The following is a 14,356-nucleotide window of genomic DNA, read 5'->3' on the forward strand; positions in this document are numbered from 1 at the left end:
TTAAATTATTGAGTGTGAGTCCAAGCATTGTTTGTTTAAGGGGATGCTTTTTTAATACTTTGGCTAGTTTACTAGGAAAAAAAAGCAGTTTCTTAGATGCATGCCAGCACTAAAAATATTTTTACAATGGATTCTATTTGAAAAAAGGTCATGAATCTTTTGCTAATCAAATCATGCCCAATATATTAAATTAATACATCATGTTGAACTTGTTGGACTAACTTCCAACGTTCCCTTTTGAGATTCATGGCATGGCTTAATCACCTCCTAGGTTCTATAAGTCTAGTGGTTGTATCAGGCATTGATAGGTTGATCTTTTGGTGCAACGATAGCACTAGCTTGTAACAAGTGGTATAAGAGCTTGGTCACAGGTTCAAATCTCCTTAGGTTATACTGAGGGGGTGATTGTTGGAATAACCACCAACATTCCCTTTCAAGATTCATGACATGGCTTAATTGCCTCCTATTTTCTATAATTCTATTAGTTGTATTGAGCATTGACAGGTCAAACTTTTGGTGCAACGATAGCTCTAGCTTGTACATAACTCTTCAAACTCTCTAACACCACATGCAACTAGAAATCATTGCTTGTAAATATGTTTTGGTGTAGTTTTCACATTATCTTAGTGGTTATTAGGTAAATTCATTTTCCATAACATGAGTTTTCTCCCTTATAGGAAAATTTTATCAACTTTGTTCTCTTATGCAATTATCTTTGTAGGAACCCTTAAAGCCATTAGAATACCTTCACTTAGAGAATTGCCTTAGTGTACTGCAACCATGTTTAATCTAATTTGAGATATTAATAGCAAAAAAAAGATACATATTAATGCTTTAAACTTAAATTATGATTTAATTCTATAAATAATCCTTAAATTTTCATATAGATCAGGGAGATTTTCTTATGAATAACATGGTTGTCAAAGGCAAATAGACAAGCCGTGATTTTGGAATGATCTAATTTTATCCCAATAACCTACAATGACAAAAACAAGTCAAAGTACAATCTTAGGCTTGTGTGATGTAGTAACTTTGAAATAGGAATTAAGAGTAAATAAAATTTAAACAATAGATTTTTAAATTTAAAATTCATTACCTGAGTTCCCTTTTCCTCTAGCTAGTTTAAGTTTGACAAACTAGAATAATTTTTTTGAAATAAAAGGAGCTTTTAAACTATCAACTTGATTGGATGTTGCCTTGTTGCCCCCATGAAACAAATAATAATTTATTATGTAATCCTTAAAGGTTGCTAGCTCAATGGAAGAGCACTTGCTTTACATTAAGGTCAAAGTTTGTTTATTAGTGAGTCATGCTTAGTCAATTAGATAAGCTACAACCGAGCTTATCTGTCAGTTTGTAGTTATAGCTAAGTCATTTAGTTATTACCAAGTACTATTGAGTTCTATAGTTCAAGGCATGTAGTATCAACCAAGATAATCAGTGAAAGTGCTAACCGAGCTTAGTATTAATTGAGTTGCATAGTATCAATGATGGTGTCCAATATTGACCAAGAATGAAATATCAGTGATATGAATCTAGTGTTGACCGAGACAAGGAGTGTCAACCAAGTGATTCAATCTATATTGAGCTCACAGTGTTAGTGTTGATCGTGCCATGGAGTATGTATCAAGTGATTTAGTTTATATGCCAAGCATCATAATATTCACTAAGTTACATAGTTTATATGTTCAAGCTACTTGGAAGTGATAAGTATGCATTGAGATGCTAGGTCTATAGAGAGCATGATGATGTCAAATATTGATAGTGGTTGTAGAGTATGGAAACATCACCTGAGTTTTCCAAGTGTTTGTGTGGTTGCCAAGTGGTCTTTGGTTTTCAAGTTTGTGTAGTTGTTGAGCAGTCTTTGGTTGTTGAGTGCTCGTGTAGTTGTCGAGTTTGTATGGTTGTTGAGTGCTTGTTTGGATTTCAAGTGCCAATATTTTGTGAAGTCTTCATTTGCTGAGTAGTCTATTTTTGGTTCCAGTTTGGGCCAACTTTTCATGCATTTAATTTTGGTATAGGTAGTTAGCCAACTTGTGGATATGCATGCATTGAATGTAAAGGTTTATTAGTTGGTATTTTCATCAAGCCAACTGGTGGCCTTTCTATGTTCTAGAATCTTCTATAAGCCATTTTGGAAAGTATTTAAAGGGTTCTTGGGTAAAGTTTTAGAATTTATTATTCGATGATGGATTATTTTGCAAGCATGGAGATGTAGAATTTGGAAGTGTGGAGTCTTAGCCTAGGGTAGTTTGGACATAAAGTTCGTATTTGAGTCTGGAGATCTATTCTTTTTTGAAAGATGTATTTTTATTTGTAATGGCCATAACCTAGAAGGCCATACAACCAAGCATGTTGGATTTGAACTTCTTGATATTAATATATGATGATATTGTCTCTCTTTGGATTTGAATCTCATTCCTCTTGTTCATTTTTTTGTTGTGTGTTTGTTTGCTAATTTCTAGATCACCTCATTTTGGGGTGCATATGGATTAGCATTGCACTAGTGAATGCATAATCCATGGATGAAGAGGGAAAGGTTGGGGTTAATGGATAGGTTCTCTCTAAAAAAATTTGCTGATTTTTTTGAAGAGTATTTTATTTTAAAGTATTGTTCAGCTTAGAAATAGATGTTTCTAAATCATGCAAAATTCATGGAATGAATTGTAAATATAAAGATAAAAATAAGTAAAATAATATTTTTTGTGCATTTTTCCTTAACATTAGTCTAAATAATAGAGAATTCATTTCCAATTTTTAGATATTATGCTTTGATTTGCATCTGAATTATATTTATGAAATGTTTTTTTGTTTTTGATTTTCAAGTAGTAAAATATTTGAACATTTGAAATTCAATATAATTTACCCAAATGAATTTTTTGTAGTCATGATTGTATTGCACAACATTCTATCTAGTAATTTGGTTGATCGAACAACTATATTGGTGTAAGATCCAAATTTGAAGCATGTATGAGGAACCTTGATTGTACTTGGGAGAAATGGGTATTAGGAATATTTTCTAGTCCATCTAAGATAGGAACTTATAATTATCGATATCATGAGTTCATAACAAATGTTAGTTTTTATAGTAGAATTGGTCTTCAAGTAGAACATTATGAACAATAATTGACTTGGAGTATTTATATCATTATGTTGATTCATTAACTTTGAATTTATTCATTAGATCTCCTTAACTTTGAATATATGAACATTAGTAGCAACATCAATTTATTGAGTTGTTCATTCATCTTAGCAAATTTTCTTTCAATTTTCTTTCAACTCATCATTCCTTGGCATTCTCCTACATTATATTGTAGCTTACATATGAACCCTTGTCATGAACATTAATCATTATCTTCAATCTTACTTTGTAAACCTTCCTTTTCTACTCGTGAGTTGCACTAAGCCTCTATAATAGCAAGTTTGTTTCATTGTGTTATAAGTACCTCACCAGTATTCTTTCCTCTCAACTTGAACTTTTGATAACATTTTCTTTCTCTTGTGGAACCATTAATCTTTCTCTACTCTGTTAGGATTCTGCACTTTACTCATATCCGCAACTGTGGATTTGCCTTAACAACTATGACCTAACCTCCAACCTTAGACATGGAAGTTGTTCTTCTCTCAATAATGCAACATCTATTGTTACCTACATTTAATGAATTTTTTATTCAATGGTTAATTGTAATAATAAATATCATGTTACTTGTTAAGTCTATAGATTTTCTTCCTCAAGAAGTTTTGAGTTCTTTGCCTTTACTTTTGCAACCCTGTTTCTACCACCAATCTTCACCAGATATCTTTCTCACTAACAGTAATTATGCAATGGGTGGACTTTAGATGTTAGGTACCATTGATATTGAAAAAAATCAAATTAAATTTTAAATTTTATGAAATTCAAAGTTAATGAATCAACATAATGACTAGTACTAGAAATGTCTTGCCAAACATATAATATATACAACATCCAAGACCTATACCAAAGACTTCTAAAAAGGTTCTAATGACAACCTTTAAATCCAAACTTAACTTATAATTCATACTAACCCCATATTAGTGCTAATTAAGCCCTTCCTTGGATTATAATGTCAATATAGGAAACTTACAATATTATGCACTTCAAGTTCTTTTTCCATCACTTAAAAACATTATTATTCTTTTCCATCAACCCCTAACCTAGGATCAATGCATAACTTTACCTAGTGACCCCTAGGTACCTTATAGACTTAATAATTATGTTGGTGTAAATAAGTATTTACTTATTACACTTACTAAAGTTTACTTAGGTTAATGCATTATTTAATTATTTTGCATTATTTTATTATTTTTATTTGTGAGATACTTAGGAGTTTGCACACCATTTTGGGTTGTCATGTAGACAACATAGGAGTACACAACTCTATTTTAACACATGGTATCTACAACACTGTTTTGTGTGTCACAACCTTGTAGGTTTATCCTCTCATCACCGCACTTACTTTCGTGCTTAATGAAGGATAACCCATATCTGGTGGACATGTGCTTGGTTGTATGACATATCATGGTGCTGATTACGAGGCATTCTACATGTATCTCAGAGGCCTTTATATACAGGCACTCCTAGTGTACTTTTACAGTACATTGCATGGCATATTGAATACATTGTCATTTTGATCACACTCTCTCTCTTTGGTCTACAGTGTGCTTGTGTTTGAGTTCTTAATTCCTGGGTGAATTTTTCCCTTAGGCAAATTCTTACAAATTCCATTAAGGCTTACAATCAAAGTTTGATTACAATAAGATCAACTTATGATCAAAACATTATTATATGACCATGAACATTCTCTTTACATGTTTTAATGACCTATGAAGGCCATTTCGCTTCCACTTTTCCCAAGGATCCATCAGTGATCCTAGTTCTCTCCATGGATGACCTTGGTGCTCCTACACCATACTACCCAACCATGAAATTGTTCCAATTCCTCTTCGAATGCTTTGAAAAATAAAATTTTCCAAATGAATCTCCATCTCTTCTCATGTCCCTTACACATTTGTACTTCATCAATGCATACTCCATTCTTGCTTGTCTTATGGAATGTAGTGTGATTGAACATTCTAATTTTTTATGCTTATCCATGCTTGCATCTTTCTATTCATACTAATTTGTGTGTGTGTGTGTGTGTGTGTGTGTTTATTTTAGACCTTAGGATTCTATTTAAGATTCCTTATAAGTTTAACGTAGAGCAACATACTTTGAAAGACATACTGGAGTGATAGTGATAAGGGTAAATAAAAATAGGGTTAGGGATGAGTAGATTTCCATTCTCTAAAAGACATAATGTGTTGCATTCCTCCATGTTTTATTCTTCTTTCATAGATTTTTGAGCATTTGGAGGTTCATTTCCTAAGCATAACTATTATAAAAAGATAGCATGAATTGTGTAGGAACAAAATTTTCAAATTGCACTACAATGCTCCACCTTTTCTTTCATTTTTGACTCTTTTGACATTCATTATATCAAATCTTCTATTGAGAAGACATTCCACAACATTTCTTCATCAAATTCATACCTTTATGTCATGACTGACTAGAAATGAAAATGTCAAGATGTATATTTATTAATTATTTGACTGTATTCATGTAAGCCACTCTCTTGGTAGCACATAATTCCCCAAACAAGAATCCATTCTCTCTATCCTACCGGGCCAATATATAGTGGTGGACATAATTTTTGTGTCATAGGAGAATAAAAAGCTTCAATGTTCTAAATGCGTTCAATACAAAACAAAAAATACTGGCACTTCCAAAAACCAAGTATACATGTACACAAGGAAAGGAAAACAACTGCCAGAATGAATTAATTATACTAAACTACTGAAATAAATAGTCACAACTCTAATATGTGCATACTTTACATTGAATACAAACTTTCCCTATTAAACAATGCCAACGCATGATAAAAAAGGAGTAATGGAAAGGTTGAACAAAAGTTGTCGAATTTATGTCAACGAAAGTTGTTGATATTATAATATGGGTGAATTTGAGTGAGGTGACCAAATTTTTCTTTCGAAACCATATGTGTAGATATAAACATTAAGTACAATATGTCCAATATTTTTCTAGATATACACATTACATTTCTTTCAAAAGCATATGTGCAAATATATACATTAAGTACAACATGTCCAATATTTTGCAGATATATTTTCCTATGAAGAAAGGCCACACCTGACAATATGAATCCAGAACAAAATAACGAGACAATGGCTAAACTTTTGTCTTAGTTCTAAACAAAAGATGATAAATGTAATTTTCCTTGCAAAAAGTGTATGGGCTTAAAGAATCAAAGAATTCTAATCACAATAGCCTAGAGTCATTATAGGCAACATTGTCACGTTGAAGGGGGACATGATTTTCATTGATTGTTGAATGTGGATTTCCTACTGGAGGAACATAGAGATGTGAATATCAAAGTTGATGTGAGCACTCCCATGGAAGAAGATGACAATGTGCTAGAGGACATGATTGAAGAAGATGGTATTGGCGCAGGTGATAAAGATGGTCATGATGATGGTACTAGCACATCTGATAGTGATGATGAAAATGGTCTTGATATACCTATACTTGAGAAGGCACACGAGCCCCTATACAAAGGCTCCAAAACAAATCTTCTCTTTGCTATAGTATTGTTCATAAAATTGAAGGTTATGAATGGTTTATCCAATGTATCAATGTCACGTCTGCTAAGGTATGTCATTTTTTTCATCTTCAATGTTAGCATATCATTACTATTCATTATATTAATAATTCATATTTGTTGTTGTAGGTTTATAGGTGATTTTTTGTTACCACCATCAAACATGAGTTTTTTTTACTACCGTCAAACATTTTGCCTCATTCATATTGAGAATTATCTACCATTATGAATCAAATTAGAATGAAGTATCAGACAATGCATGCATGTCCCAATGATCACATTCTATATCATAAACAACATGAATTTGTAAATGAATGCCCTGATATTAGTAGATATCGATCAGATGAAATAAGAAAAAGGTACCTCATTTTTGGAAATATTATAACAGGCTAAGTTACTGAGAGGGGAGGGGTGAATTAGTAACTAATACAACTTTAACTTGATTAGCAATTAATCCTTTATAAGAATTCTAATCTAACCACATACCTTCCAAATAGAAAGTAAAACTAGGGTGGGGATGATACCCACAAGCTTTAGTACTATAGTATAAAGTTAGCCTGTTAAAGTTTACAATGATCACTTTTGATGATTTTCCTTGTTAGGAGCAATAAGGACTACTAGGTCCACCTTGCAAAAGGATTTACAAAAATTCAATAAATTATGCACTTGGTAAAGAGATTTACACGAGACTATTAGGTCTATCTTGTTAAAGGATTTGACTAATCCACCTATTAGGATGAAGTAGTATCTGATCTCTAATCTGCAACTTGGTTTGTTGAATGAGATTTCTCTAAGTGTAAAAATCACCTTCTATGACTGATAAATCTTTGTTTCTCCTTATATTGTTGTAGCCTTTGTAATTCACTCTTCTCTACTTAATATATTTGTTCCATACCATTACATTGGATATGATACAATACATTGCATATATACTAATCCAATTACATAATTACAAAGTTAGCCACAATACAAGTTTACAAAAATATTACAAAGTTGGCCAAAGTGTAGAAACTTAGGTTCTAAAGACTGACTTAGTGAGGTTCTGATACTCGGCATCCACTATCAATGATCATCATCATAATGCACTTGGTAGATGTAGAATCTCGATGCATACTGATCACTTCCAAGTTGTCTTAAACTTGGTCTGCACTGGTGACTCAACGAATACTATGAAACTCGACATATAAACTAAATCACTTGATTCTTACTACATAGCTCAGTCAACATTGGATTCTCTATGAGCTTAGCATACACTGAGTCACTTGGTCAACACAAAGTAGCTCGGTTAACACTGGACTCACATTACATGAACTACGAACTCGATAAACACTGCACAACTCGGTTATTGGTAAAGTTGACATACATTGAAATGCTTGGTTAACCTTGTTAACTATACAATATGCTCGATAAGAACTTATAATCTGAATAAATGTATTTCACTAATAGCAAACATGACTAGAATGTCAACAATCTCCCCCTTTGGCATTAGTAAAAAAAACACTTATCAGTCAAAACTGAATTATCCATCACCTTATGTCTCCAACTCGCTAGAGTATAATAGTTTTGAGATTTTTTGAAATTAGTTTTGTAAAGGATACATTTTTGTACATGGTAATGCTTCCTCCATAGTTTAATATATAGTATACTATACATACAATATACATTTTCTTTACACTCTTCTTACAATCTTCTCCACCTATCTTTTTACATCTTTCTCCTAATGACTTCTATAGTTTCTCCCCTTTATATCATCTTATATCTTCTCCGTTTTTTTGACATTAATGCAAAAGATTCATATTATATGTATTTACATAGTAATGCCAAAATGAGACAAGAAGTTTTAATACCTTTAGTATGATTGCCAAAGTCTTGTCCCAATTCTCTTGCAAAACCTTGCATGTGTGTAGTGCGACCTACACTTCTGTTGATAGTTCAATCATGTGTCTACAATAGAGAAATTATTATCATGGATGAGAGTTTTTGAATATTTCATATGCTTCTACAATGCATCCATGTTAGGGAGAATCATATTTTGAATATCTACCAAAGTAGATCTGATTCTGGCCTCTTCTCTAAGCAATTCTGCCTACATATCTATAAAAAAATTGATCCTTTTGAAATGGGCAGAGCTTGAACTTGGGTCAAGCTAAAATTTTTGAGCACTCACCTTAAGATCTTCATCAATCTTAGACGATTTATCTTTTATTTCCTTTGTAAAACTTGAAATATCACATAATTTACAAAAAAGTAAAGTTATATTAGTGCAAGAAGTTTTCAAAGAACTCAAAATAGTAGATAACTCTAGTTAGTAAATGGAAATCTTTTGAGAAATAAGTTCTAAGACCTTTCTCAAAAAATTTCTCTACTTTCTGCAATAGCTTGTCTTGTCCATCTAGATCTTCATTATACTTTTAGACCACTTTTGCCAATTGATACAAAACTAGTTGAGAAGTATCAACCTCTATACCTATAGCCTCTACCAAAATATTCTTGGCATCCTCAATGATTTTAAATTCTTTATCTATTTCCTCTCTTAGCCTCTATTACTTGGCTTTCTTTTGGAGTAATTCTCCAAAGGTCTAGATTTGAGTAGGATTAAGTTTTGAAATATTCCAATTAGGAATCACAATTTCCTCATCAAGATCTACATCCTCCTCCTTTTCTTTACCTTTACCCAAAAAATTTGTGCCTGATTGAGGTGTGGCCTCAACTATCCTTGCACTTATTGCTTGTGTACTTGGAATGGAAACTAAAGTAGAAATAGTGGGACTTGTTGCAAAAATTAATACCGCACTTACTATAGAAATGCTAGTAGAAATACTTGTAGTAGCCAAAATTGATGTATCCCAAACTATTGTATTCAAAAATATTGAAGAGGGAAGAGCTTGTACCTCGGTAGATGAAGTACTTGATACTTCAGTCAATGATGTGTTGAGGTGAACTGGTGCAAAGATTGATTGGATGCTTGTTTTTTCAGTGGTAGTTGTAGACACCTAAAAAACCTTTAGAAAATAAAGTATTTTTATTTTCTAAAAAATTCCTGATGACATCATCATTTATTAATTAATTAATTATTTAATTAATTTATTTATTTTTATGCCATTAAATCCCTTTATCTTAATTAAAAATATTTAATTAAGAAATCTCTCCCAAAAATCTTTAAATCTTATTTAAACATTATTTCCTTATTTATTAATTATTTAATTAATAAATTGACCAAAAATCCCAAAATAAATAAATAATTTATTTTTTTCCCAAAAGTTGGCCAATTTCCTTAAGACCAATAACCTCTTCCAAAATCTTCTAATCCTTCTTTAATTTCGATTAAAGGCTAATCTCATCATTTCCTACCCCTAATCCCAACTCAAAATATTTAATCAAGATTAAATATTAATCCTCATATTTATTAAAAATATTTTAATAAATATCTCCTTAACCCAAACCCTTGAAATAAATAAAACTTTATTTATTTCATAAAATCTTATCCTAGGAAGTTCTAGACTCTTCTAGAAAGTCTTCATCCTCATCCAAAGCCTAGACTCTTCTAGAAGATGTCTTTAACCCTAATCCTAATCCCCTCCTAACCTTGTCACATTCCCTAAACATGGGTTAAGACTTGATAACTCAAGCCAAAGTTAACAAATATCTCCTCCTTCACCCACCCTCATTAATTGCAATCCACTTTCCATCCACTTGCCTAGTCCTAAGCGATCTCTAACCCTTCCTCTAATCATTTTTACAACCCTAAGCAAGATTAAAACCCCCCTAGACCCTCAAATTCGAATTTCATGGTATCTCTCACAAATATCTTCAACCACAAAACTTTATAAAGCCCAAAAAGTCATAAATGTTCTTACAAAGCACTTATGAAGGGTCTTTATGAAGATTTTACCTCTTGGGCCTCCTTTGTTGACTCATCCTTCCCCTTTCCTCCATCCTCTCACCATGTGACATGTGTCACTCCTTGATTGGCTATAAGGAAGCACAATCCATGTGCTCTCCTCTCATGCAATCTGAGCCCTCCATGAGCTTTTTTTCCATCCTTGCATCTTAGCCCTCAATCCCTCAAACCTCTTGCCTATAAATTGGATCCTTCCCCTTTGCAAAATAACACAATCCATGAAGTAAAGTTATAATGCTATTTTGAGAGCCAAATCCATACTAAAGCCATCTATCGACACCAAAAATCCACAATCATCCATTGAAGCCTTTGGAAGCATATTGAGCATACATCGTATCCATTTAGATAAAGCCACTCAACAAGAGAGATTCTCATTGAGAGAGCCCATTAATGGCTCATATTTTCAATTGAGAGCTCATCTTAGTCTATCTTGAAGTTTATGAATTTTGTTTAGTTTGTAGAAGCTTTATTTAAATTTGGTTTCTATTAGCATACTAACATTGCTCATATATAGTAGTCACAATCAATCCTGTTGATGCCATCTCTGTGCTTGATGTTGTCACTATTTTTCTTGGAAAGTGAGGAAGTGAGGTAATAACTACTATAGCAATCTTAACTGGGTTAGTTTTCTCAATATCCTATGTACCTTCCTTAGTAGCCTCTTGCTCTTGTTCCTCTTCATCATCCTCATTATCAAAATGTGTTACTTCTTCATCATCTTTCTCTTTATCCTTTTCTTGATCATCATCATCATCCTTGTCACTTATGCTAACTGGAAAATCACTTAGTCTATGAAGAAGATATACATTCTTCCATGTATTTGTTGCATTCTTCACAACATGCTCTATTTCATTTAACAAAATAAGACAAGTATTAAACCTTAAAGTCAAATTCTCTTCATTTTTCTTTAAAGATTCATTTACTTCCTTGTCTACTAGATTTGGCATTAGTTTCTTCAAGGTTTTCTCATGAATGTCCTTTGCAATTTTCATTGCTTGCTCCCATCTTGGCTTGATTTTGTCCATTAATGCATTAGGAATCTACTAACTGAGCTAGTTAGGTGAGTATTTCCATTTGCCCATTTTGGATATCAACATGTCTTCTATCTACTTATGCTCATCAACTATTCTAATCTCATACTTGAGTTATTTTAAGTTTGTGATGCCTACACTTGTTTCCATTATTTTCTTCTTTTCTTCAAAAGTGGGTGCAGACCTCTTGAAAATTATGTCTTTCTCTTCTTTTTTTGCCTTCTCCTAGAGGATCTTTTGGTGAATACTATAGTGGTTGTCTTGGAAGGTTTAGTAATGATTACCTTGCCCTTTTTCTTCAGAGGTTCCTCTTCCTCTAATTCTTCTTCATCTACTTCATCATCTTCACCTCTTCCCTCAGTTAACAAGAGAGTAGAACTTGTTTTCAACTTAGCAATCCTCTTCTTGCCTTTGTTAACTACATGAGGGAGCTTGATCTCTTGTTCTATCCAGACCTTAGCCTCATCACATGTGCCAAAATATGTAGCCTTAGGGTCAACTGGTTCATTAATGTAGGAGTTGATGAAATCCAAATCCACAGTTGCCAAGATCACCTACATGCAAATAGCTTGCTGAAGAGAAACCAAAAGAGCAAGAGCTTGAAGCAAACAATGCAAGAGAAAATATTTCACAATAGGAAAATGAAATTGCTATGTGAATGGATGAATTTACAATGAGAGAGAGACCCCTTATAAAGGCCTCAAGGAAGCTTGTAGAACAAGCTGGAAGGAGGTAGAAGATAAGGTTGACAACCAAGCATCCACAAAAAAGTGGAACATGCTAGAAGGGAACAAACTCCCGTGTTGTCAACAACTTATCACTACATGCATTAAATACTAAATATTAAATAAATTCATTAACCTAAGTAATCTTAAGTAAATAGAATAAATAATAAATAAATAATTAATTATTTACTCTAACACCCGCCCTTAAGTGTAACTTAAGGGAATGCCTTAAGCTCGAAAAACTAAGATGAAAATGCAGAATGGGTCTTGGCAACAAGGCCATGTTAGGTACCCATGGACAATGCAATAAGATGCAACCTCTATAAATGGGGAAAGAGAGAAAACCATGTGGGAAAAACCCTCCCCCAAAAAGAGGTAAGCACAAACATGCTGAAAAATAAAGGAAGGAAGGAAGGAAGGAAGGGAAGGAAGGAAGGAAGGAAGAAAGGAAGGAAGGAAATAAAGGAAGGAAGGAAGGAAGGAAGAAAGGAAGGGAAGGAAGGAAGGAAAGAAGAAAGGAAGGAAGACCTCAACAAGGCCCCCCAAGGACAACTTCCACTGGAAATGTTTCAAGAGACTCTCTCAAAACCATAAGTACAACCAGGCCCCCCATGAGAATATACACCAAAGCCCCCCCAGAATGATGAAGCTCCTATAGAAATGATTGAACCAATGCAACTCCAATGTGGAAGAAACAAGGGTACATAACAAGGGAATCCCTAAATGAGAGGAAAAACTGGAAAGCCTAGTTGATGCCTAGAGGAGAATGTATGAGGAACTAGAAAGGGAATCCCCAAGGCAGGTGTGATGACACTATCATGAATGTCCACTATAGTATCTGAAACAAGTGTACCTAGAGTCTTAATGAATGAAGCTAGAGGATTAGGTAGAGTAGAAGAAGAATCTTGTAGAGGAGAAAAGCTCTCAACTGGATGTGGTGTAGCAGCCAAAATAGAGATCTCAGGAAGAATACAAATGTTCAAGTATCCTGACTACACAACATGATGCTCCTACAAAAGACAAGTAGTGTGCTTCAACAATGGAGATGGTGGACCAAAGTGTGAGAAGGTGTAGAGAAGAGTGGAAGGATCAACTGCCCCTGTAGCATGATCTCGAATGAAGACTGAATCAGTAGTAAACTCAACTGTCTTCCCTAATCCACTAGGTGTAATTTGAGAAATCGAGAGAAGGTTGGCAGACAAAGATGGAACATACAATACATCATTGAATATACCATCCTGGATGTGAATTGAACCTTTCCCACATACTGGTAGTGTAGTTTTATTCCCCATGAGAATATGAGGAATAGGAGAAGCCGCAAGAGTAGAGAAGACACCTTGAGAAGATGTCATATGGTGAGAAGCACCTGAATCTAGTATCCAAGGAACCTATGAAGGAGATGTAATGGTAGCTTGTAATGCATGACCCTTTCCAAAATCCAATGTAGATGGCGAAGATATGGAAGAAGATTGAAAGGCAAACCCCTGTGAGGTAGAAGAGGATGGAGAAGAGACAATGTTCTTCTGAAGAAGAGCTTGAAAATTCACAATTTGTTTCTCATAGCCATAAAATCTCTTCTGAAAACAATGTGCCTCATCATGAGATCCTTTCCCACAATAGGAATAGGTAGGAGTCTTAGTCTTCTTTTTCTCCTTCTTCTTAGAAGATGATGAACCAGTAGAAGAGGGATCTGATATTTGCTTCGACTTCTGCTCCTGTGTAAGCGATGCCTGTGACTATGAACTTGAAAATGAATCCATTTGAGTGATCTTGGATTGTTCACGGGTTAACTGATCACAAAATATCTCAAATGAAGGCATCACGTGTCTATCACCCAAGGCATCCATAGTGGAGAAGAAAGTGGAAGAGAAGATCTGATACTGTCCCCTCAACTTTGAGAGTATCAAAAAGATACACTCATCATCTGTCTTGGTTTTCTCACATCCCTGTAAAAGTGTATGCAGAGATTTGAACTTCATCAAGAAGTCCTCAATGGTGGGAAAGATGTCAGGTATCAAAGAA

This window comes from Cupressus sempervirens, chromosome 3, assembly GCF_028749045.1.
Source record: "Cupressus sempervirens isolate cs-2001-9-10 chromosome 3, ASM2874904v1, whole genome shotgun sequence".
Lineage (NCBI taxonomy): Eukaryota > Viridiplantae > Streptophyta > Pinopsida > Cupressales > Cupressaceae > Cupressus > Cupressus sempervirens.